This window comes from Dendrobates tinctorius, unplaced genomic scaffold (assembly GCF_039654945.1).
Source record: "Dendrobates tinctorius isolate UK_male_01 unplaced genomic scaffold, ASM3965494v1 ptg000103l, whole genome shotgun sequence".
NCBI classification, from domain to species: Eukaryota; Metazoa; Chordata; class Amphibia; order Anura; family Dendrobatidae; genus Dendrobates; species Dendrobates tinctorius.
Window position 1 is genome coordinate 13,076,441 of NW_027361771.1, and position 26,498 is coordinate 13,102,938.

Sequence of the window (26,498 nt, forward strand, 5' to 3'; positions counted from 1 at the left end):
CTCACCGTAAAATCGCCCTCTTTCTGAGCTGGGAAAGCCATCCAGTCTGGCCTAAGCTGTTACTAGTGGTTCAGCCGCTCGACCCTTATTCACATTCACGCCACTTGGCAAGTGAAAAGGTTTTAAATACTAGAGTAGGGACTGTCCCACAAGGGTTGCCGTGACGTGGTGGGATGGCTTGTACATTATTTTGATCAAAACTATGTTTACTAAATACCCTTATTATTATTATTATTACCTTTATGTATTATTTGCAGTATATTTTTGTTTTTTGCTTTTTGCATTCCTGACATGGTAGGATACCTGAATCGCCAAGCGAATCAACCTGGCTAGACCCTTCCTATGCCTGTTAGGAAGTATGAACAGGGCATCTGACTTGTGGAAAGGAGCCATCCGTGAGATGTACCGTCTCAGCGCCCTAACCACATCTAGGGTGTGGAGGGCCTTCTCAATGCGATGGACTGCACCGGAACAAAGGGAAGGCAAAACAATTTCCCCGTTAAGATGGCAAGAGAAGAGGACCTTGTCCAGGAAAGACGGGAACATCCTGTGAACTACCTTTTCCTGATGAAAATTCAGAAACGGAGAACGGCAGGAAAGGGCTGCCAATTCCGAAACTCGTCTGATTGACGTAGTTGCCACTAGAGAGACCACCTTCCAAGAGACGACGGTCAGTGACACCTCCTGCAGCAGTTCGAAAAGGAACCTCCTGAAAGGCCCCAAGAACTGGGTTAAGGCCCCATGAGTCAAATGTTCTTCTATAAGGAGACGCCACATGGGAAACTCCCTGAATGAACATCTTGAGCTGAAGCTTGGTGGCAATTTGTGTTGGAAAAGCACTGACAAGGCCGAAATTTTGCTGTTGAGGGAGCTAAGCGCAAGGTCTGATATTAATCCGGATTGAAGGAATTCCAATATGGCCAGAATGGAAAATACCGGAGGTGATCGACCATGAACCTTGCACCACAAAAAAGGAAGGTTGTCTAGGTGCGGTGATAGATGCGCATGGACACAGGCTTCCTGGTACTAATCATGGTGGAAATCACGTCGCGAGGGAAACCAGCCTGAGCTTAAAACCAGGATTCAATGGCCACGACATCAAAGACAGGACCCCGGAGTTCTGGTGGTAAATCGGACCCTGCGAAAGTAGATCCAAATGATATGAAAGTCGCCAGGAGACGTCGGCGACTAGTTGTATTAGTTCTGCATACCATGCTTGGCGCGGCCAGTCTGGCGCGACTAGGATCACTGGCACTACCTCCGCTCTGATCCTCTTGATGACCCTCGGAAACAAGGGAAGAGGGGGGGGGAGATGTACAGGAGCCGGAACTGGAGCTATGGCGGAACTAGAGCGTCCACTCCGATGGCGCAAGGATTGCGCGATCGGAAAATGAACCGAGGAACCTTGTTGTTTAGTCTTGAGGCTATGAGATCCACATCCGGAGTCCTCCAACGATGACAAATCTGCTGAAAGAGTTCCGGATGAAGAGACCACCTCCCCGAGGCAATGCCTTGGTGACCGAGAAAATCTATCTTCTAATTTTCCAAGCCCGGGATGTGGCTTGCTGAGATGGGCGAATGGTTGGTCTCAGCCCTATGGAAGATGAAACTCACTTCGTGCATGGCCAACCTGCCCCGAAAACCTCCCTGACGGTTGATATACGCTACAACCGTGGCGTCGTCGGATTGAGACCTGATGGGGAGACCTGCGAAGAGACGGTGGAAACTCCTTAGAGCTAATCTCATTGTTCTTATCTCCCAAAGTTAATGGGGAGATGTGACTCTCGGGTTGACCAAAGACCTTGTGCCGTGAGGTGACGAGGGACTGCACCCCAACTCAGGAGACTTGCGTCGGAGGTTACTACCAACCATCTTACTGTGGGTAAAGACCTCCCTTGATTCAGGGAGGACCTCGGTGTCTACTCCCTGAGGGCTTGCCTGTCCCGCAGGGACAGAGGAATCCGACTGTCCAAGGAGAATGGGTTCTCGTCTCAAGCTAACAGCAATGCATGTTGTAAGGGACGGAGGTGGAACTGTGCAAATGGAACTGCTTCCATCGCTGCCACCATCCTTCCGAGAACTCTCATGCTGAAATGAATGGTGAGAGAAACTGGTCGAGAAAGAGGCCGCTCTGTTTGTTGTAAGGCTTGGATCTCTCCTGGAGGGTGGTGAATCCGCGGGAAGTGTGAGCCGGTCCTGGGAGAGACTTTTCACAGTCTATCTTCTGCCCTAGGCGGGAAAGAGTATTTACTGTTATCCACAGATTCCTTGCAGACTGGAAGGGACGGACCCTTGATGAGCAGGTCATCCAGATACGGTAACAGTACCAGTCCCCGAGGGTGAAGAATGGGCATGACAGCCGCCATGACCTTGGTAAAGACCCTGGGAGCGGTGGCAAGTCTGAAGGGGAAGGCCACGAACTGGAAGTTTTCCTCGTGAGTTGCAAAACGCAAGAACTACTGGAAGGATGGGCAGATCGGAATGTGAAGGCAAGTGTTCTTGACGTCGATGGATGCTAGGAACTGTCCCTTTTCCATGAAAGCGACAACTGATCAGAGAGTTTCCATTTGGAATCACCGTACCGTGACAAGGTGATTAACAATTGAGATCCAGAGATGGGTCGCATGGACCCGTCCTCTTTTAGAACCACAAAAGAAGGACTGAATAAAATCTCCTGAACCCTTTGTGAAGGGGGACTGGAATGATGACTCCGTCCCTTAGAGGAGCCTGAACAGCCTGAAGGAAGGCTCTTGTCTTTCTCTTGGAGGAAGAGGAAAGGAAAACTCAAGTTGGAGGGGGGAAGAAATTGTATATTATATCTGAAGAATACCAGCTTCCTGACCCATTTGTCGTCATTAGGTAGATCTATGAGATCTGGCTCCCCTAGATCCAGAAGCCCTAGGCCTCGGTTTCCAAGAACGGTTAGATCTGTATGAGATCTGGGAGCCTCTGTCTCTGCGTGGGGATAGACCTGATCCGAAAGAGAAGGTAGAGGAGGACCAACTGGAATTGTTGCGAGAAAATCGAAACACGTCGGCTGTTGGAGCGAAAACGGCCGAACAGCCCTTTGTTGAGGAAGGAATTTACTTGTCTTCTCCCCCGGTAGTATCAGAAATGAGCTGGTCCAGTCTCTCTCCAAAAAAATGACCCGCTTGAAAAGGGGGGTGAAGTCAACAAACTTTTAGATGTGGCATCCGCCCACCAGCCGCGGAGCCCTGGGGCTCTTCTAATGGAGATCGCATAAGCGGCAGTATGAGGCGTACATTTGGCGGCCTGAAAAGAAGCGTCTACTACAAAGTTCGCTGCGTGAATCATCTGTCTGGCGACAGAGATTGTCTCCGGAGGAAGATAGGTGCCCTGGAAGGCAGTAATCAGGACTTCTGCCCAAGGGGCCATGCCTTAGTGACATAAAATGCGGCGAAGGACGGAACAAACGCCGGTCCTGAAGCTTCCAAAAAAATTGAATGGGCAAGGTAGTCAATTTGATGATCGGAGGGGTTTCTGACCGAGGAACCCTCAGAAACAGATAGGAACATTGTGGAAGCAAGACACGGTACAGGAGGGTCCACCGGAGGGATCTGTAATCGATCCTTCATTAGGTCTGGATCAAAAGGGTATTTAGCCAGAGTAAACTTTTGCCCAGTGAACCACTTATGGCTGATCCCTATGATACTGGACGGCTGGTAAATAACAAGCGCACATGCTTATTCCTTAAATGAGTGCTGGAACGGGAATATTTTCCTCATTCAATCTCAGAATCCTGTTGACTGATTCTATAAGAGAATCAAGCGACTCTTGATCAGTTGGGGGATTCTGAGGGGCTGACATGACAGATACAAAACCAGAGTTATGCTCGCTGTGAACCTCAGGAGAGGGCGAGCGAGAGACAGGAGTCGCTGATGCTGAGGCGCGAACGCGACTAGGGGATGCACCATGAGTCCGCTTTGGCAGAGACAGTCCTCCCGGAGGGGGATATAGCCTTGGTCAGAGGCTCCATCGACCGTGACAGGGGTGCAGCCCACTCGGGGGTACCAGATGCAGGAGGCCCGTCAGCAGCGGCTGCGAGGGGCGTTGGAGAGCAGGTCGGGGCACGGTTTGGGCGCAGGTCGGGTCGCGGTCCGTGCATATCGGATTAGCTTGAGCACTGGAGAGTCAACTTGCAGGTAGTAGAAAAACGCAGTGTGCTTCTTAGCGGCCCGTTTAGCCTCCTGTGAGTGAGGCATAGCACTCCAGAAAGGGTTAACAGCAGAGTCTGACTGCAGCTGCAGGGAATGTGTTGGGAAAGGGTTAAACTTTAATCTGAGGGCAGATGCAGCTTACCCATGGTCCTGTGTTATGTCCCCTGGGAGGAAAACGGTGGCCCTGTGGCGTCACCCGGAATTCGGCTGCTCCTGAAAGGGTTAACTGCAGCAGAGGTAACAGACATGGCCCCCGAGATTACAATTGCGCGTCTCCTTTGAAATGAGAGGCGCCAAGAGGAGGGGCGGTGACGATACCGCGGGCGGTGCTATTCAAATTGCGGCCTAGTAGGCCAGAAAAGCCGGGGACTAAATTTTTGGCCTACCCGCGGTAGGCACCGAGGCGGGGAGGGGTGGTGCTATCGAGGGCGGCGCTATTAAAATTGTGGCCTAGCAGGCCAAAAAAGCCGGGTGCTAAATTTCTGGCCTCCCCGCGGTAAGCGCCAGGCGGGGGGGGCCACGACCGGGCGCCAGTGTACTGCCGCTGACGCTAAGTCAGCGCTTCTCCCGGGGACAAGGACCCGACCCCATACCTCCACTCCCATGCTCAGTCAGGTCATCTCTGTCCAGGGTCTTTCAGTCTCATCCTCCAGGCGATGTAGCAGAGCTGGAGGAGGTTTTACAGGGGGCTATTGCTCAATCGATCCACCCTCTGGGTAGGGGGATGGAGAGCTCTGGGGCTGATTCAGGGCATCCGAAAAAGCGCTGTTCAGGTCTGCTCCATGCACTCCTGTGCTACGTCCTGTTGCGCTTGCCCTTGTATCCGTGGAGTACCGACCATAAGGGAACCATCGTCAGAGAAATCAGCCCCATTCATCGCAGGAAAGTGTACGTTAAGGGTTACTCTACATGCTTGCCTGTTGTTGGTTCGGGGGAGAGCGAGCCATAGAAAGGAACCGTCGCCCCCTTCACTCCGTTAATTAAAAAATAAAAATTTACAGAAAATTCAAAAATAAAATAAAAATGGTGGTGTCTGAAACCAGACCCAAGTGCCTCCTATAGACACTAAGTAAGAACTGGAGAATCTCAGTCAGCGAGAGGGTGTATACTGCAGGGGAGGAGCTAATTTTTTTTCTGGTTTGCTTAGTGTCATCCTAGTGCCCAGCAGCATAACACCCACGGTCTCTGTGTCCCCCAATTCGGCGTAGGAGAAAAAGCTGTTTCTGTGGCCTAGCCAAGCCAATGTCAGCTCGTACCAGGGTGTCTTTTAGGTTTGTGGGTCTTTTGAAGCAGGGCAGGAAGGGTTCTTAGAATTCCGGAATGTTAGGATGGGCTGTTGACAATAAATGCCAATTCTTCCGAATGGCTTTGTGAAGGATGGAGAATGGATGGTATGAATGTACAAAAGGAATGCGCTTACTGGGATCTCTTCTACGGGTAAGTGACAATGGATTTTTTGATGATTCCAGGATTGAAGGTGGATAGCCCCTTTTGGAAAATTTTACTGCCATCTCATTGAGACGTTGGGTATGTGTGGTGTTGTCAGAGATAATACGTCTCCTATGGAAACGTTACATTGACAATATTTTCTGCCTTTGGGGGGCTCATTAGAGTCCTTGCATAATTTTTTTGAGGTTCTTAATATTTCATGGCCCGGTATAAAATTTGCCATGTCCCAGGACTCACATTCCATCAATTTTCTGGACACTATTGTTCAGAAAAATTCAGAGGGGTACTTGACCATGGACCTCCACATTAAGCCAACTGATAGAAACAGTATACCACTACCGAAGTTTCCACCCTTCAGTTAAACGCTCCATACCAACATCACAGTTTCAATGGGTTATACGTATTTTCTCTGACAACCCACCTGCGGCTGAACCCCCAGTCCCACCGGCAAATATTTACAGGGAAGCAGCAGCAAGTGCCAGGCAAGGAGGCAGGCAGTCCGCGTGGTGCTCCCGTCCTCCTGTGTGCCCAAGAGAGAGCTCTCTTGTCCTGACAGGAAGCTCGCGTCGGCGCCATGAAGGGAAGAAAGGCCCACCCATGAAGCTTCCGCCCTCACGTCCATCCAAAGCAACAGTCACGCGGCTGAGCGGCGGGAGCCCTGCACCTCCGGCGCCATTACCCTTTCCTGCTCTCTCCTGGCAGCCTCAGCAGGTACGCAGGAGTCCTGATAATGCAGCGGTCATAGCAGCTACACAAACCAGGGGTCCGGTCTGCATCTCTGTGCCTGCGGTGGCTGCCAATGGGGGTTGGAATAGCGCTCACTCATCAGGCTCCACAGAAGAGTCGAGTATCCCATTGCTGGACACAAATAAAAATGCCCCATCAGATGTCTTGCAGAAAAGTACAACCCCTGCACAGAATATTGTAACCTCAGCAGGAGTTACCCAGCACTATATTGCCCCTACACATGTTAGTCAGCATTTCGAGGCTATAACCCCATCAGCTCCCCCTTTGTTTGACAACCAGTCACAGATGCAAATTTTACCCACTGCTGTTACTACTCCCGCAGGTTCAAAACCGCCTCCTGACGGTACCTCTGTGACTCCGGCTTATATTACACACTCGCATGGGGGAAGGCATGACAGGCGTAGGTGTCATAGGTCATACTCATCTTCTTCCTCGTCCCCACATTCACGCCGTAGCCACCACACATCAGACTGGCTTAAGAGGCATTCCACTCACTCAAGTAGGAGATCAAGATCTTGCAAATTCGATAAATCTCGGTCCTCGAGGCGACGCTCACCATCATCATCATCTGAGATGTCAAGCGTGTCTGCGAGTCCTGATCGGGAGGCAAGTTCAAGCATGAACACTCTGCGTGTGGTGGTCCCATCCAGCTGCAAAGTGTCCTCGCCTGACAGGAAAGTCACCATCCAAATCACAGCAAACTGATCGCAAGGACTCCAGTGAGCGTAACCGCGATGAGCCCGTGGCTAGATCGGTACCATAAAAAAGATGCGGCTGGGCAAATACATTTTGGTTTCACGTATGTTTTTTTCATTCCGTTCAAACTGCAGCGTTCGACAACTCTTTCAAAAAATTTGAAATCCGCAGTTGTGCACCCGGAAATTCTCTGAGAAAAGATTGCGAAAGAAGTAGCATTAGGTAAAATGGCTGGGCCTTTCTTAGCTCCTCCTTTTCCAAATTTTAGGGTCTCCCCATTGGGGGTCATCCCCAAAAAAGACCCCAGCAGGTTTCGGCTGATTCACCACCTGTCTTATCCTACAGGGAATTCGGTCAATGATGGTATCCTGCTGGAGGATGCTTCGGTTTCATATGCAGAGCAGTAGCCATGGTAAGGGATGCGGGCCCTGGGGCCTGGCTAGTGAAATCGGATATTGACTCCGCATTTCACTTATTACCGATACATCCTGATTGTTTTCACTTGATAGGTTGTCGAGTAGATGATGATTACTACTATGATATGTGCCTCCCAATGGGTTGTTCTATCTCATGCTACTATTTTGAACTTTTTAGCTCTTTTCTGGATTTGGTAGTGAGGTATGAAACGGGCTGTAGCACTGTTACTCACTACCTGGATGATTTTCTGTTTGTGGGTCCTGAAAATTCTTGTCAGGAACACCGCACTGAACTCGCTCACTGAGCCAGTGCGCGTGTCCTGAGTAAAGCAAACTGTGCTCAACGATACCTGTGGAGCGGGCAGCAGCCGAGTAGATGCGTACTTCGGAGCCGCAGGACCTGAAGCACGTGACTCCTGGGGGCGTGGCCTAAACTCCAGGAAGCTAGGAGCAGCAAGAGAACTCCTAGCAGGGTAACTGCGAGACAAAGTTACCAAGGGGCATAGACAGGGAGAATAGTCAGGACTAGAGTTGAGCGAAACGGGTCGAAAAATTTCAAAAGTCGCCGACTTTTGGCAAAGTCGGGTTTCATGAAACGAAACCCGACCCTAGGATGAGGTCGGCCACGAGGTCGGCGACTTACGCGCCAAAGTCGCGTTTCAAAAGTTTGTTTTGCGCTCTTTTTCAGCCAATCAGGATCCACGGACTGTGGGCAACGTGATGACCTAGGCATGGGTCACCACCATCTTTCAGAAGGGCATGCAAGTGATTGGCTTGCTTTGGTGGGCGTCACAGGGGGTATAAAAGGGCGTGCACGCCGACCGCCATCTTACTTCTGCCGATCTTAGTATAGGGAGAGGTTGCTGCTGATTCTGTAGGGAGAGCGTTAGGCAGGGAAGAAGACAAAAAAACTGCTTCTGCTGCTAGCGATTTGGCCTGCACAACACACAAGTCACTGTGTGTGCAGTGCAAGGGGAGGCTATATAGTGGTGTATCAGTGGTGTTGGTTGTTGGGCTGCCTTTTAAGGCTTCCTGACACGCTGGCAATGCTGTTTACCCACTGCTCCGCAAACTGCTTTTTTAAAAGCAATCCAATCTCCCTTATCCTCTAGTCACTTTTGTCACAGCTGTGCCATCGAGCCTGTCACATAGCGCTCAGATATCAGTGGGCCTCACACAATCCACAAGTGTCCAGTGTCCAAAAGTGTGCGCAGAGATTCAAAATCTCCATTATCCTCTCGTCACTTTTGTCACAGGCAGCTGTGCCATCGAGCCTGTCACATAGCGCTCAGATATCAGTGGGCCTCACACAATCCACAAGTGTCCAGTGTCCAAAAGTGTGCGCAGAGATTCAAAATCTCCATTATCCTCTCGTCACTTTTGTCACAGGCAGCTGTGCCATCGAGCCTGTCACATAGCGCTCAGATATCAGTGGGCCTCACACAATCCACAAGTGTCCAGTGTCCAAAAGTGTGCGCAGAGATTCAAAATCTCCATTATCCTCTCGTCACTTTTGTCACAGGCAGCTGTGCCATCGAGCCTGTCACATAGCGCTCAGATATCAGTGGGCCTCACACAATCCACAAGTGTCCAGTGTCCAAAAGTGTGCGCAGAGATTCAAAATCTCCATTATCCTCTCGTCACTTTTGTCACAGGCAGCTGTGCCATCGAGCCTGTCACATAGCGCTCAGATATCAGTGGGCCTCACACAATCCACAAGTGTCCAGTGTCCAAAAGTGTGCGCAGAGATTCAAAATCTCCATTATCCTCTCGTCACTTTTGTCACAGGCAGCTGTGCCATCGAGCCTGTCACATAGCGCTCAGATATCAGTGGGCCTCACACAATCCACAAGTGTCCAGTGTCCAAAAGTGTGCGCAGAGATTCAAAATCTCCATTATCCTCTCGTCACTTTTGTCACAGGCAGCTGTGCCATCGAGCCTGTCACATAGCGCTCAGATATCAGTGGGCCTCACACAATCCACAAGTGTCCAGTGTCCAAAAGTGTGCGCAGAGATTCAAAATCTCCCTTATCCTCTCGTCACTTTCGTCACAGCTGTGCCATCGAGCCTGTCACATAGCGCTCAGATATCAGTGGGCCTCACACAATCCAAAAGTGTCCACTGTCCACAAGTGTTTGCAGAAATTCTAAATCTCCCCTGTCCTATAGACACCTTGTACCTTTTTTTACATTACTATATAGTTTGTTGGATTTTGTCTACATTTCTACCAAAAATGAGGAAGGCTGGTGGAAGAGGCCGTGGAATTGGGCGGGGGTTGGCAGCTGGTAATGATGGTGTTGGTGGTGGATCTGATGGTAGTGGCAAGAGCAAAATAGGACCGAATGCTGGAGGTGTTGAGCCTGCGTCATCGTCTGGCTACATAAGGCCTCGAACGCTTAGTTTTCTAGGAGTTGGCAAACCGCTTTTAAAGCCAGAGCATCAGGAAAAAGTTTTGTCCTACATTGCTGACTCAGCCTCCAGCTCTATCGCCTCCTCTTCTTCAGTTGTAAAAAGTAAAAGCACTGAGTCGTCATTGGAGGCTCATGTTCATGAACCACACCTTTCCTTGTGTCCTTCACCCCAACCAAGATTGAAGGATGATGCAGGCCATACTACTGATTACTCCATGGAGCTGTTTTCACATACCATGCCTGGATTATCAAGTGAAATGGTGAATTACCCAGGCCAAGATGAATCTGACATGGAGTGCACTGATGCACAGCCGCTGATGGATGATTCTGCTGGTACATTCACTCAGAGCACTACATTGTCCTCGCAGTGTACAGAGCCAGATTCTGACCCTGATGAGACTCAGGTGCCCCTTCCCACACACTATACCACCATACACGGTGACACAGAGGAAGGTGCACATGACATAGAAGAGGAGGTGATGGATGACCCAGTTGTTGACCCAGATTGGCATCCATTGGGGGAAGAGGGTGCTGCTTCCAATAGCTCAGATGAGGAGCATCCACAGCAGACATCGACATCGCAACAGCTGTTATCTGGCAGGCCCGGAGCACTCCAAAGACAGGTTCCAAACATCAAAAGAGTTGCTGGACAGCTTGTCCAGAGGGTCAAAAGATCACAGCGTGCTAGGCCACAAAATGTCTGCCAAAGTAGGAAGAGTGCAGTGTGGCACTTTTTTGAACAAAATCCTCATGATCAGGCCAAGGTTATCTGTAAGAAGTGCGCAAAGACCTTTAGCCAAGGGAAAAATCTGAAAAATTTGAATACCAGTTGCATGCTTAGACATTTAACCAGCATGCACTTGCAAGCGTGGACACAACACCAAACCTCAAGTGCCACATGTGCAACTGATCACAACGAAGGTAGTCAGCAACGCTACATTGTTTCCCCCACTGTAAGCCCACCGGTTAGCACAGCAGCAAATGTTGAGGTGTCGTTGCAAGACCACAGCAGTCAGGGAATCCCACTGTTATATCAACGAAAGACTGATTCTAGGCCATCAGAAAGAACACCAACTCCATCACCATCATCAACCCTCTCTCAGTCCGCCCTGTCCACCGCTACTTCCACCATATGCAGCTCTCAAGTCCAGCTCACCCTCCCAGACACTATGAGTAGGTCAAGAAAGTACTCAGTCTCTCATCCGCGTACACTGGGTTTGAACGCCCACATTGCCAAACTAATCTCGTTTGAGATGATGCCCTTTCGGTTGGTGGAAAGCACAGCTTTCCGCGAACTCATGGCCTATGCAGTACCACGCTATGACCTACCCAGTCGCCACTTCTTCTCTCGCAAAGCCATCCCAGCCCTCCACCATCATGTGAAAGACTGCATTGTCCATGCACTCAAGCAGTCAGTGAGCGGAAAGGTGCACCTCACAACTGATGCATGGTCCAGTCGGCATGGCCAGGGCCGTTACGTGTCCATCACTGCGCACTGGGTTAATGTGGTGGATGCAGGGTCCACAGGGGACAGCGGTGGTGGGACAGTGCTGCCTAGCCCATGGTATAGGAAACAGTTGGCTGTAGGCGTTCGACCCTCCTCCTCCTCCTCCTCCTCCAGAAGCGAAAGCTCGTCCACAGAGCGCAGTCGTACGAGCACTCCATCTGCAGCTGCCACTGTTGCACACGATGTGTCCCCCTATCGAGCAGCTAGTGGAAAGCGTCAGCAGGCTGTGTTGCAGATGATGTGTTTGGGCGACAGACACACCGCCGAGGTGCTGGCCGAGTACTTGAAGCGACAAACTGAGTCATGGCTGGGCAGTGTACATCTTGAGGCAGGCAAGGTAGTTAGTGATAACGGCCGTAATTTTGTGGCAGCCATAGCTCTTTCAAAACTCAGCCACATACCTTGCTTGGCTCACACCTTGAACCTGATGGTGCAGTGCTTCCTCAAAAATTATCCGGAGTTAACAGCCCTGCTCCAGAAGGTGCGAAGACTGTGCGCGCACATCCGCCGGTCGCCTGTACACTCCGTTCGTATGTAGAAGCTGCAGCGATTGCTCCACCTTCCCAACCACCGCCTCATTATCGACATTGCAACAAGGTGGAACTCCACCCTGCACATGGTGGAGCGGCTGTGCGAGCAGAGGCAGGCCATAATGCATTTGTGGGAGGATACACGGCCAGGCACTTTGAGAGCAGACATGGAGTTGACAGGCGTGCAGTGGTCGAAGCTGAAAGACCTTTGTAAAGTCCTTCAGTGTTTTGAGGAATGCACACGGCTGGTAAGCGCAGACGACGCCATCCTAAGCATGAGCATCCCACTTATGCGTCTGCTCATGCAAACTTTGACGCACCTTAAGGAGCAGGCGTCTGCAGCCAATGTTGATGAGGAGGAAGAGGAGGGAATCCTTGATGACATTCAGCCATTGTCTGCTCAGGGACCTCTCCTGGACGAGGTGGAGGAAGAAGAGGAGGAGGAGGAGGATGATGGGGATGATTACTTAGGGGAGGAGGATGCATCTCGTGGGGCAAGTGAAAATGTTGGCGTGGCAAGGTCTGGTACAGGTTTTGTGCGTGACTGGAGGGATGTGGATTTGCCAGAAAGTGCTCCTCCACCCAGCACTCGCAGTGCATCATTGACACCGGGAACATTGGCCCACATGTCAGATTATGCCTTGCGGATCCTAAAAAGGGACCCCCGCATTGCCAAAATGATGAACTGGTTGGCCAGCATCCTGGATCCACGCTATAAAGGCAAATTAGAAAACATCATGCCACAGGAGAACCTTGACCTAATATTGGCTAATAAACAAGCAACTCTGGTAAATCGGTTGCTTGAGGCATTCCCAGAACACAGCAGCGGTGATGGTTCTCACACGAGCCGTACGGGCCGGGGGCAGCTTGGCAGAGGTGTTCGTGGTGCACACAGCAGAAGTGGCGTTGGAGACAGGGGTTTCATGACAATGTTGTGGACTGATTTTTCAAATACCGCTCACACAACTGGTAATACTGCATCGATGGAAAGTGACAGGAGACAGCAGTTGTCAACTATGGTTACAAACTACTTTTCCTCCCATATCGATGTTCTCCCACACAGGTCATTCCCCTTTGACTATTGGGCCGCTAAACTGGACACCTGGCCTGAATTGGCCCAATATGCCTTACAGGAGCTCGCTTGCCCAGCTGCAAGTGTGCTATCGGAAAGAGTCTTCAGTGCAGCTGGATCAATCCTGACAGAAAAAAGGACCCGTCTGTCAACCCAAAATGTGGATGATCTAACCTTCATTAAAATGAACCACGCATGGGTTTCCAAGGATTTTGTCCCACCTTCCCCTGATGACACATAGGGTGACAGAAAAATGGCTTGCTTTGGTCCACCTCTTCCTGGTACTTCACTTATTTCGCCTTTTGCATCAGCTGAATGTCCAACATCAACATATGCCACTTTCTAAAACTCCCTAACTGTGCTGCCTCCCCCCCCATGGCCGGGGTCAACACCTAGCGCACGACACCGTGCGAGTGCCGTTGCCCTGGACAGGTGGGTAGGCCGACTCTTGGGCGCAGGCACTGGCACAGGGTCCCTCATAATGCAATCAAGTGTCTCTGACGGTGGTGGTGCACACCCGCCGTCAGACACACCGCTGTACTATGAGGGGCCCAGTGCCAGTACCGACGCCCACGAGTGGGCCCCCCTTGCTTGGGCAGGGCCCCAGCATTTGCAATCTTTACCTCTCCCTGCTCCTCAGCTGGGTAATCTGGGCCGTCAAATCCATACTGGGCCTAACACCGTCTGAGCCTGCCTCCTGAGACATATATTTTGAATGTGTATGCTATCCATACATGTTATCCAGGGATACGGTACCCTTTCTAACCTTTGTGCAATCACGTGCAATCCATACTGGGCCTAACACCGTCTGAGCCTGCCTCATGCTGTATAGACATATATTTTGAATGTGTACGCTATCCATACATGTTATCCAGGGATACGGTACCCTTTCTAACCTTTGTGCAATCACGTGCAATCCATACTGGGCCTAACACCGTCTGAGCCTGCCTCCTGAGACATATATTTTGAATGTGTACGCTATCCATACATGTTATCCAGGGATACGGTACCCTTTCTAACCTTTGTGCAATCACGTGCAATCCATACTGGGCCTAACACCGTCTGAGCCTGCCTCATGCTGTATAGATATATATTTTGAATGTGTACGCTATCCATACATGTTATCCAGGGATACGGTACCCTTTCTAACCTTTGTGCAATCACGTGCAACCCATACTGGGCCTAACACCGTCTGAGCCTGCCTCCTGAGACATATATTTTGAATATGTACGCTATCCATACATGTTATCCAGGGATATGGTACCCTTTCTAACCTTTGTGCAATCGCGTGCAATCCATACTGGGCGTGAGAACGGCTGGCGAGCTGTTAAGCAAGCTACAGCACCTGTCCAGACAAGTACAGGGATTCCCTAGCGAGGAGACTTATTTGATTGTTTTCAATGTTGGGACAGCAATTTTTGGGGAGCACTATACTCTGGAGAATGATAGATGGGCCCACCATACACTGGAACATTCCAAAGGTGGACATCAGACACTGGAGCAGCATTTACAGGGCCCATTATACACTAGAGCATTAGAAATGGGGCCCATTATGTTTGGAGCATTATTTGGGCCCATAAGACAGTGGAGCTTCATCCATGGGGACCAACATATACTGTAGCATTATGTGGAGCTCATCATATACTGTTTCAAACATTATATGGGACCAATGATTCTGTATGGAGAAATACACTCACTGGCCACTTTATTAGGTACACCATGCTAGTAAGGGGTTGGACCCCCTTTTGCCTTCAGAACTGCCTCAATTCTTCGTGGCAGAGATTCAACAAGGTGCTGGAAGCATTCCTCAGAGATTTTGGACCATATTGACATGATGGCATCACACAGTTGGCGCAGATTTGTCGGCTGCACATCCCTGATGCGAATCTCCCGTTCCACCACATCCCAAAGATGCTCTATTGGATTGAGATCTGGTGACTGAGGAGGCCATTTGAGTACAGTAAACTCATTGTCATGTTCAAGAAACCAATCTGAGATGATTCGAGCTTTATGACATGGCGCATTATCCTGCTGAAAGTAGCCATCAGATGTTGGGTACATTGTGGTCATAAAGGGATGGACATGGTCAGCAACAATACTCAGGTAGGCTGTGGCGTTGCAACGATGCTCAATTGGTACCAAGGGGCCCAAAGAGTGCCCAGAAAAAATTCCCCACACCATGACACCACCACCACCAGCCTGAACCGTTGATACAAGGCAGGATGGATCCATGCTTTCATGTTGTTTACGCCAAATTCTGACCCTACCATCCGAATGTCGCAGCAGAAATCGAGACTCATCAGACCAGGCAACGTTTTTCCAATCTTCTACTGTCCAATTTCGATGAGCTTGTGCAAATTGTAGCCTCAGTTTCCTGTTCTTAGCTGAGAGGAGTGGTACCCAGTGTGGTCTTCTGCTGCTGTAGCCCATCTGCCTCAAAGTTCGACGCACTGTGCGTTCAGAGATGCTCTTCTGCCTACCTTGGTTGTAACGGGTGGCAATTTGAGTCACTGTTGCCTTTCTATCAGCTTGAACCAGTCTGCCCATTCTCCTCTGACCTCTGGCATCAACATGGCATTTCCGGCCACAGAACTGCCGCTCACTGGATTTTTTTTCTTTTTCGGACCACTCTGTAAACCCTAGAGATGGTTGTGCGTGAAAATCCCAGTAGATCAGCAGTTTCTGAAATTCTCAGACCAGCCCTTCTGGCACCAACAATCATGCCACGTTCAAAGGCACTCAAATCACCTTTCTTCCCCATACTGATGCTCGGTTTGAACTGCAGGAGATTGTCTTGACCATGTCTACATGCCTAAATGCACTGAGTTGCCGCCATGTGATTGGCTGATTAGAAATTAAGTCTTAACACACAGTTGGACAGGTGTACCTAATAAAGTGGCCAGTGAGTGTAGATGGGCCTCGTCATGAGATGTAAAAAGTGAGGTATTTTTCATTGTACTATACCGCTATTTATCTGCCGTATCGGAGCATGATGAGTTGTGGTATGTGTTAAAGGGGCGCTCTTTCGCCCAGGGCACATGAAAACCTGCAGCCAGCCCCCCCCCCCACAACTTTAGCCAAATAACCCCCATTTTTCAGTGCGTAACTTGTATTATGAAGTTAATTAAGGTTGACAAGCTTAAGTAAGAAGAATTGATGCTTTTGGCATTCAAATGGGCACTGTAGGTGTGTTTCCTGTCCTCCTCTCACTGCCGACTTTTATTCCCCATTGACTTACATTGGGTTTCGTGTTTCGGGACGACCCCGACTTTTCCCTATAATCGGACGATCTTGCTCGACCCGACTTTTGGAAAAGTCGGGTTTCACGAAACGAAACGCGACCCTAAAAAACCAAAAGTCGCTCAACTCTAGTCAGGACGTAGCCAATGAGTCACACACAGAGATAGCTGCAAGGTACAAGAGGGGCGAGCAGAGAGTAGTCAGGTCACAGGCAATGAGTCATACACAGAGATAATAACGCAGTACAGAATCAACAAGCAAACTCACAACGGGAAACAGAACCGGGTCAGAACCATATAAACAAGCTATAACAACAAACAGGCACAGGCATACAGGAGTCAGCACACTAGGCCAAAGGCAAAAGTATAACTGGCAGGGATTGAAGCTTCCCAGGGGTTTAAGAAGCTCTCCCAGAACCAGAAAGAGGCCACCATCATTAACCCCATGTGTGCAGGTCAAAACCTGCACTGAGCTCCAGACATTAACCCCTGATGTGCAGCTCAAAAACCTGCACTGGGATCATGACAGTACCCCCCTCTCAACGGGGGGCCTCTGGACCCCCAGGCTTCCCCAGGTACTTGGCATGGAAAGCCCAAACGAGGAGATCTGCATGTACAGAGCGAGCAGGGACCCATGAGCGCTCCTCTGGTCCATATCCCTTCCAGTGGACCAGGTACTGCAAAGAGCGGCGCACCCGCCGAGAGTCCACAATATGTCCGACCTCATACTCCAATTGACCCTCCACCAGCACTGGAGGAACAACAGACTCAGAGTCCTCTTTGACAGACCCTGCGGGTTTCAACAGAGATTTATGGAACACATTGGATATTTTTAAAGAGGCTGGGAGACGCAACCTATATGCCACTGGGTTGACTATCTCCATAATCTTGTATGGACCAATGAACTTTGGTCACAACTTAGCTGATGGTTCCTTTAAGTTGACGTTACGTGTGGAGAGCCAGACCTTCTCTCCCACCTGAAACATGTCTCCCGAAGATCTCTTTTTGTCAGCAAAATATTTGTATCTCCCCCGGGCCCGAGACATATTACGCCGGACTTCAGCCCAGAGGTTTTTTTTAACCATTGAACGGACCCCTCTGCCCCTGGATAACCGGAATCCACCCGTGAAAACTCCCCAAAATGCGGATTAAACCCATAGATAAAAAGGAATGGGGACATGTTCGTGGACTGACTCACCCGATTGTTAAAAGCGAACTCCGCCAACGGTAACGCATCACACCCATCCTCCTGTCTGGCGGAGGTCAGACACCTGAGAATTTGTTCCAGAGATTGATTGGTGCGTTCTGTCTGACCATTACTCTCCGGGTGATATGCCGACGAGAAGAAGAGTGAGTTGCCCAATTTCATACAGAACGCCCTCCAAAATTTTGCCACAAACTGCACACCTCTGTCAGACACAACATTCAGGGGTACCTCATGCAATCGGACCACATGCTGCACAAACAACCTTGACAATGTTTCTGCTGAGGGTAGTGCTGCCAAGGAAATGAATGGGCCTGTTTAGAAAACCTATCTACCACCACCCAGATCACGGTATTACCCCTGGAAGGTTGAAGGCCGGTAATATAATCCATGGAAAGGTGAGTCCATGGCCTATCAGGAACCGGTAAAGGTATGAGTTCCCCAGCCGGTCGGTTATGCGAGCTTTTAGAACGGGCACACATGCCACAAGCAGAAACAAAATCCTTGACATCGGACCTTAGTGAAGGCCACCAAAAACCCCTGGCTACTGCCTCTCTAGTGGCCGTGATACCTGGATGAGCACTCAGCCTAGACTCATGAAACTCCTGCAGAAGTCTAGGCCGCAATGAATCTGGAACAAACAGTTTATCCCCTGGCCTGGTTGCCGGAGCTAGGGCCAGAGCCCTTAGAATTTTTGCTCCAACTCAGTTGAGACCCCCGCTACTACCACCCCTGGGGGAAGAATGGAGGACGGCGGCTCAGGGGGAGACACTGGATCAAAACTTCTGGACAAGGCATCAGCTTTAACATGTTTGGACCCCGGTCGAAAAGTAATGGTCACTTTTTTTTCACGATTTCAGTTCTCCAACGGACTTGTCTAGGAGTAAGCCTCTTAGCAGATTCAAGGTATGCCAAATTTTTGTGATCTGTGACAACCGTGATAGGGTGGGACCAAAATGACATCTCTATTCCCCACCTGCTGGAAGCCTGCGGAAAATAGCCCCTGAACTGAGTCCTCAACCCGCCGTTGCAACAGGGCCAGAGCTTGGTGTTCCAAACTAAGCTTCTGCAGTGACTGAGTCAAGCATTTCACCTGCTCAGATAAAGCACACATTGGGTCCATGCTGCAGAAGTGAGGAGAGAAAAAAAAATTGCAGGCCAGTTATAATGTCAGGAACACCGCACTGAACTCGCTCACTGAGCCAGTGCGCGTGTCCTGAGTAAAGCGAACTGTGCTCAACGATACCTGTGGAGCAGGCAGCAGCCAAGTAGATGCGTACTTCGGAGCCGCAGGACCTGACGCACGTGACTCCTGGGGGCGTGGTCTAAACTCCAGGAAGCTAGGAGCAGCAAGAGAACTCCTAGCAGGGTAACTGCGAGACAAAGTTACCAAGGGGCATAGACAGGGAGAATAGTCAGGACGTAGCCAATGAGTCACACACAGAGATAGCTGCAAGGTACAAGAGGGGCGAGCAGAGAGTAGTCAGGTCACAGGCAATGAGTCATACACAGAGATAATAACGCAGTACAGAATCAACAGGCAAACTCACAACGGGAAACAGAACCAGGTCATAACCATATAAACAAGCTATAACAACAAACAGCCACAAGCACACTAGGCCAAAGGCAAAAGTATAACTGGCAGGGATTGAAGCTTCCCAGGGGTTTAAGAAGCTCTCCCAGAACCAGAAAGAGGCCATCATCATTAACCCCATGTGCGCAGGTCAAAACCTGCACTGAGCTCCAACATTAACCCCTGACGTGCAGCTCAAAAACCTGCACTGGGATCATGACAATTCTGAGTTATGCCAAACGTTAATTGATAAATTTAAAACGATAGCGAATAATTTCGGTATACCTTTGTTGGTGGAAAAAATGATTAGTCCTGTTCAAACGTTGTCATTTTTGGGCATAGAAATTGACACGGTTGCAATAGTCTTCAGCCTACCGGCTGAAAAAATTCAAAAGGTGTTAAGTTTAATTGAAGGTCTGAGTTCAGTGCGGAAGGTAACATTGGCACAAATGCAATCGTTATTAGGATTGCTGGTTTTTGCCAGCAGGGTTATGCCAGTCGGCAGAGTTTTTTCCCAGAGGCTGTCTTTGGCATCGAAAGGGGTTTCACAGCCTAGTCATAGACTGCGTGTAACCAGGTCCATGCGTGCGGATCTGGAGGTGTGGAAGATCTTCCTGCGGACATTTAATTGCCACACGTGCTTCATGCCAAAAGAAATTTTGAGTCAGGATTTAAAGTTATTCACAAACACCGACGAATCTTCGGGTTTTCTAGCGGTTTTTGGCAACCAATGGTGCAGGCACAGATGGTCAGCATCTTGGGAAACCCAAGATCTCTGTCAAGATCCGTTTACTGTGAACTGTTCCCTATTTTTACGTCGGTCGAACTCTGGTGTGATAGCTTGGCTAACAAAAAAATTGTCTTTCGGACCAAAACCCCTAAAACCACGTTTTGCATAAATTTCATGTAGTCTACGTCCCTATCAGTTTTGTGCTTTCTCCGGCATTTGGCTCTGGTATGTCTTAAATCCAATATATGGCCCCGGGCTCAACAAGCTATGGAATCAGATAACACCCTGGCTAACATGTTACCACATTTTGATTGGCAGGTCTTCAGGAACAGCTTTCCCAATGCGCAACTGGCGGGTTTGCCTTGCCCTCTTTCTTTCTGGGACACTGTAGCGAACAACTGATGCCACTGGTCCGTTCTTTGGTTGCTCCATCAATTTGGCAGTCTTATGGTAAGGCATGGGAGGTGTGGTGCCTATTGATAGGAGGCAGGCCGGTGCACGTGTCTGCCTAATGCAGATTGGAAGTTACTATTGAATTTATTGGTCAGCTTCAAAAAAAGGGCATATCGGGCACATCAGTGCAACAGCGTTCATCTGGCCTAGCATTTTATTTTCAATTACTGGGATGGGTTGATGTGACAAAAACATTTCTTATTAGACAGGCGATGAAAAGGTCGAAGCGGGCGCAACCAAGCCACGAATGCAGGCGCCCTGTTTCTTTAGTGCTCTTTAGCCGCATCCTGAGCATCTCCAATTTTATATGCAACTCAGAATTTGAGTCAACGCTATTATCTGCTGGATTTGGTTTAGCTTTCTGTGGAGCGCTTCATATTATATTAGTGAGCTCGTCCCCCAGTCAAAGATTAGTCTAGGGGGGTTGTTATTCAAAGACGTAGTGTTAGTAAATGAGGCAATACGCCTTTGCGTTCGTAAATCAGAAACGGATCCAGCTGGTAGGGGTACATGGTTGCTAATATATCCGTCCAATGGTAAAGCTTGTCCTGTTCAATTAATTAACGCCTACTTGGAGTTTAATCGCAGTGGGAGGTTCTTCCTGACACACCTAGATGGCTCCCCTTTGACGAGGTATCAATTTCAAGCATTATTTGGCAAATGTCTAACTGCAGAAGGGGTGTCTGATCTGGATTACAGGACACACTCATGTTGAATAGGCACAGCAACGGAAGCCGCCAAAGCTGGTTTGCCTGACACCGAGGTGCAGAGGATTGGCAGATGGCACTTAGCTTGTCTTTCTAGATATATCCGGCCAGATCTACTAAATTAATCCTGTCACCTTTATCTACAGATACCCGCAGTCCAACAGTGTGGCTGTTGGGTCACTCCTACATATTTTGGGCAGGTCAAATGGCCGAGTGTCGCCCAGGTGGGAGGAACCTGGGATTTCGAGGCCTGAATTTCTCTTGGTGAAGGATTAGAGGATTGCAGTGGCTGCAAGTTTTTTCCGAAGTAGTGAACATTGCAAGAGAAGCCAGGGGTCCGGTGGTGCTGGTACTGCATGCTGGCGGCAACGACCTATGTGCCTACAAAGTGGCGGAATTGATGGCAATGATGAGGTCAGATATAGAACATTTTCACAGTTTCTTTCAAGAGCTGATATTTGTCTAGTCCAAAATGGTTCCCCAGGCAGTTTGGCAAGGAGCCAGAGATGGCATGGCTGTAGAACGCATCAGGAGGATAATCAACATCTGAATATTGAAATTTGTTAGGGAAAGATTTGGTGTGGTGGTAAGGAACAAACAGCTGGAAGGGGATAATAGAGCGTTGCCAAGAGTGGATATAGGGCTTGATATCTTTCTATCGGGGCTGCAAGATGAAATTGAGCAGGCCTTGTTGATGGGTGTGGGTCGGAGTCATGTGTAAGAGCACTTGATCCTTCAGTGGTGGGATTGAAAGAAAGGACACATGGGTACGGCTCGTCGGCTGACTTGCCTGTGAATAGACAACAGGGCATTTGGCGGCGAGCGTGGTTAATGAATTTATGTGCCTTTCTAAGTGGTTATAAAAAATATGTTAGCGGTTAAAAGAAAATGCTTTAATAAAGCTGTGACCGACCTTCACTCATCAATTAAGTGTTCTGGTTTTATTATTATGTCTAATGGTTATGTGTGGGAGGGTTAATGATGAGTTTGGTTGGGGTCTCCGCAGTCTGACAGGCACGGCACTGATTAAGAATGGTGCCTCTGACTGCGGTGCCCCTCCTTCCTGATTGCCATGGCTACATTCGGTGTCCCTACACACACATTAATATGTAAAAGGGGCATTATTAAGCAAGATGGGGGCCAATCAAAATGGAATGGCTTGTTCAGCCCCTTTCTGGGGGGTTAGAAAGGGATTCTATACCTTCCTCTCCCTCTTTTCCCCTGTGGATGGGTCCCAGAGGTGCTTGTCCCACCCTCCCTCCCTGTTTAATGTTTATATTGTAATATTGGCAGTTTGTTTATTTTCTAGATGTAAGTCACAGCGGGAATGAAAGAAAGGACACATGAGTACGGCTCACCAGCTGACTTGCCTGTGAATAGACAACAGGGCATTTGGCAGTGAGTGTGGTTAATTAATTTATGTGCCTTTCTAAGTGGTTATAAAAATATGTTAATGGTTAAAAGAAAATGCTTTAATAAAGCTGTGACCGACCTTCACCCATCAATTAAGTGTTCTGGTTTTATTAGTATGTCTAATGGTTATGTGTGGGAGGGATAATGGTGAGTTTGGTTGGGGTCTCCGCAGTCTCACAAGGAAATGGACAGCATGTGACTTACAGTAAATATGAGTGTCTGAGCAAAGAGTCTGAATACTTATAACCATGTGATATTTCAGTTTTTCTTTTCGAAAAAATTTGCAAAAATTTCTACATTTCTGCTTTTTTCAGTCAAGATGGGGTTAATGATAAAAAAATGAACTTTTTTGAATTTACCAAATGGCTGCAATGAAACAAAGAGTGAAAAAAATTAAAGTGAAAAGATGGTCATGTGACACATTAAACTTATTGAGAATTTCACAAGAAAAACAATAGTGTGCTTGGTTTTAGTGTAACTTTATTCTTTCATGAGTTATTTACAAGTTTGTGGCCACTTCTAAAATGTATTCAAAGTGCTGGCCATTGTGTTGGATTGTTAATGCAACCCTCTTCTCCCACTCTTCACACACTGATAGCAACACCGCAGAAGAAATGCTAGTCTAAGGGGATCACATGACCCTCTTCCCATTGGAAAAAATAGCGCTGGATCCAAAATGGCCGACTTAAAAATGGTCGCCAAGGTCACCACCCATCTTGAAAAGTTTCCCCCCCTCCCATATACTAATGTGCCACAAAAAGGAAGTTGTTATCACTAACCACTCCCATTTTATTTAGGTGCATCCATATAAATGGCCCACTATATATATATATATATATATATATATATATATATATATATATATATAATTGCTCTTTGAAGAAGCTCTTGTTAAGATAGCATTGCAATCGGATAGCAATCACGTGTAAATCGGATGTAAAGTGGATGCTAGGTGTTAAAAATCAGATTTGACAGTTTTTTTCATGGTGATGGGTATGAGCCCTCTTTCTCTTACAGACTTCCCCCTAATGCCAAACATTGCAACATACTGCAGGGAGACGTTCATGTTTGGTGTTTACCACCTGACACTAACTGTCTGGTATGGATGTCGAACGTCTACATTCGGGTTTGCTGATCTCTAGTAGAGAGTCATTTAACTGATAGACATCAGCAACGCTAATTAAAGCAAATCAGAGGCAGCAAAAATCATTCAGTAGTATACCGCAAATAGTGGCTCACCACATGGCCCCCACCCAGAGTGAGCTGTCGGCTGTGAAGATCTTTTCACTGTATGCGAGGGCCATCATACAGTGGGAGGTTATCATACGGTGAATGGGAGGCATTTTTGTTGGTATCATACTCTGTGGGGGCCATGAAATGGTTATCATAGTGGGTGACTACACTAAGAGGCTTCAATAGTGACAAATTATTGTGTAAATTTAGCAATACATGTCATTGTCCCTGTTTTTAAAAGTTGGGAGGTATACCCTTCCGTGACTGCATGTATACAATGTGACACCACTACGATGAATATATATATATATTTTTTTTTTTTTTGGGGGGTGTGGGGCCCAATTATGACTTTTGCAATGGGGCCCAATGATTTCTATGTATGCCACTGTACACTGGCATAGTGAGCGCCTCAATTAATGAATATTACAGCAGCACTCAAGACAACTGGCTCATTAGTACTATTGCATACAATAATGTGGATGTTTAAGAACATGAACACTAAACAGGGCTCAAATCAGGTAGCTGTCAAGGTCCTGTTAGGGTCGGCGTGCAGTCACCGCTGAGCAAGGACTCACCCACACTGCAGAGGGGCCCAGGGTCAGACACAGCCAGATAGTTCAGGCAAACAGGACCTGGAGAAGCTGAAGTCAGTGAGCAGTGAAGGACCTACCGTCATGTGACTGCAAGGGGGCCGGGCTTAGCGTCCTGCTGCCAGAGATAGGCAAAATACTATACAGGAATACTTGAAGTCAAACAAACCGGGTCATACACAGAGATAACAGTAAAGTACCAGGGATGAGACAGAACGGATAGTCGGGGCAGGCAGTGGTCAAAGCCAAACAGACATAGAAGGTACCAAGCAGAATCCAACAAGCAGTATCCAGAGAACAGGCCGAGTCGTACACCAAGTTATCAGGCATACAAGAACACAGCACAAACACACTCAGGGGTCAACACACTCTGCCAAGGGCGAAAGTATAACTGACGGGGATAGGAGCTTCCTGAGGCTATAAGAAGCCTTCCCAGAACCAGGGAGAGGCCACAATAATGAGCCCCAAGTGTGCAGGTAAGCCTGCGCTTGGATCACAACCTTTAACCCCAGAAGTGCCAGTCATCAGCACTGGTTCTAGACATTAACCCCACATGTGCGAGTCAAACCCGCACTGAGATCATGACAGTAGCAAACACCAACTGACAGATGCACTTTAACGAGGACAGTCAGCCTGTATACTAGACCTCATGGTAGAGTAAACAGTACCGGGCCCAGGTCACAGAGCAGCATATTTTCATAATTGGTTGTGGCCTATAGAATGTGGGTTGTCCACCACAGAACAGAACTCCAAAGAGCAAGATTGCAGGATCATGCAATAGTTGACTGCCAGATTTTCCAATAAATCATCTGAACGAGTATGTATGGTGCCCCACACACACAATAGAACCAATAGAAAAATTATTATTAGGCTGGAGTCACACACAAGCTCTAAAAAAAAACAAAAAAAACCGGTCCATTTTTAACAGACCAGAATCTCACAAATGTTTCATAAACAGTGATCCGTATGTCATCTGATTGGAATGCAAAGATGCAATTTTCTCTCATCTAGGCATCCATGTGACATCCGTATGATGAGATTTTCTGGCTGGCTTGCAAAATGGACATATAATGAAGCTGCAGTCACTGTTCTGCTTTTATCTAATGTATTGTAGTCCAGTTACACCCAGAGCTGCAGTCACCGTTCTGCTCTTACCTAATGTATTATACTCCTGTTAAAGCCAGAGCTGCAGTCACTGTTCAGATCTTACCTAATGTATTGTACTCCAGTTACTCCCAGAGCTGCAGTCACTGTTCTGCTTTTATCTAATGTATTGTAGTCCAGTTACACCCAGAGCTGCAGTCACCGTTCTGCTCTTACCTAATGTATGATACTCCTGTTAAAGCCAGAGCTGCAGTCACTGTTCAGATCTTACCTAATGTATTGTACTCCAGTTACACCCAGAGCTGCAGTCACTTTTCTGCTCTTACCTAATGTATTGTACGCAAGTTACACCCAGAGCTGCAGTCACTGTTCTACTGTTACCTAATGTATTGTACTCAAGTTACACCCAGAGCTGCAGTCACTGTTCTGCTGTTACCTAATGTATTGTACTCCAGTTACACCCAGATCTGCAGTCACTGTTCTGCTCTTACCTAATGTATTGTATATGTACAGGACTGTGCCTGTGTAATGAGCGACGCAACAGTGATGCCTTTAACGACTGTAATGTGCCTGTACAATAAGCTATGCGGCCGTGTTGCCGCGACGACTAAGCGACTGTTGCTGATTGGTCGTGGCAGTTAGGCCGTGACCAATCAGCGACGCAGGATTTCGGTTACAGACAGACATGATAAGACAAATATATATATATATATATATATATAGATGTGTGGTTGCTGTAAATCATAACTGTACATTCAACTCCTCGCCAGCACCATAAAAACAAATATAATATTCTACTAATTAAATTATTAAAGAGACTGAGACAGGAAATACTGTACGTGCTGCTTGAACCACGCACAGCATGAATCTTCTTTTCCCATACGCTGATAAGTGGTGCTGATTAGTTGCAGTGGTCATGTGACATTGTGTCAGGAGACCAAAGGGTGACACAGGGCTCAGTAAGGATGACTGGTGCTGGTGCAAGAGGTATATACCATTTTTTTATATTTTGAAGCATCCTGGGGTCATTAATATTGGGTTGTCCTGTATTGGACAACCAATTTAAAAAATGCAAAAAACTACTGAATGAACACTGCTGAAATGCCACAAAAACTAACCCAAGTCTGGATTTGTAAATAGGATCAGTCGGGTGTCTGCAGCAATCAGTGCGCTGACCTATTTCAATGTTTAGGAGTCGGGTAGGAGGTCCTTCTTAGCTATTTCTGTATTCAAAGTTATAAAACGA

The 26,498-nt window shown here is 48.2% G+C and overlaps 1 protein-coding gene and 1 long non-coding RNA gene across 2 annotated transcripts in view; one reads left to right on the top strand and one right to left on the bottom strand.

Moving 5' to 3' along the window:
* Positions 1-26,498, bottom strand: part of LOC141099961 (uncharacterized) — a 73,044-nt gene that overhangs the window by 43,815 nt on the left and 2,731 nt on the right. The window lies entirely within an intron of this gene.
* Positions 1-26,498, top strand: part of LOC141099955 (lysosomal alpha-glucosidase-like) — a 209,352-nt gene that overhangs the window by 13,405 nt on the left and 169,449 nt on the right. The gene's annotated exons all lie outside the window — the stretch shown is intronic.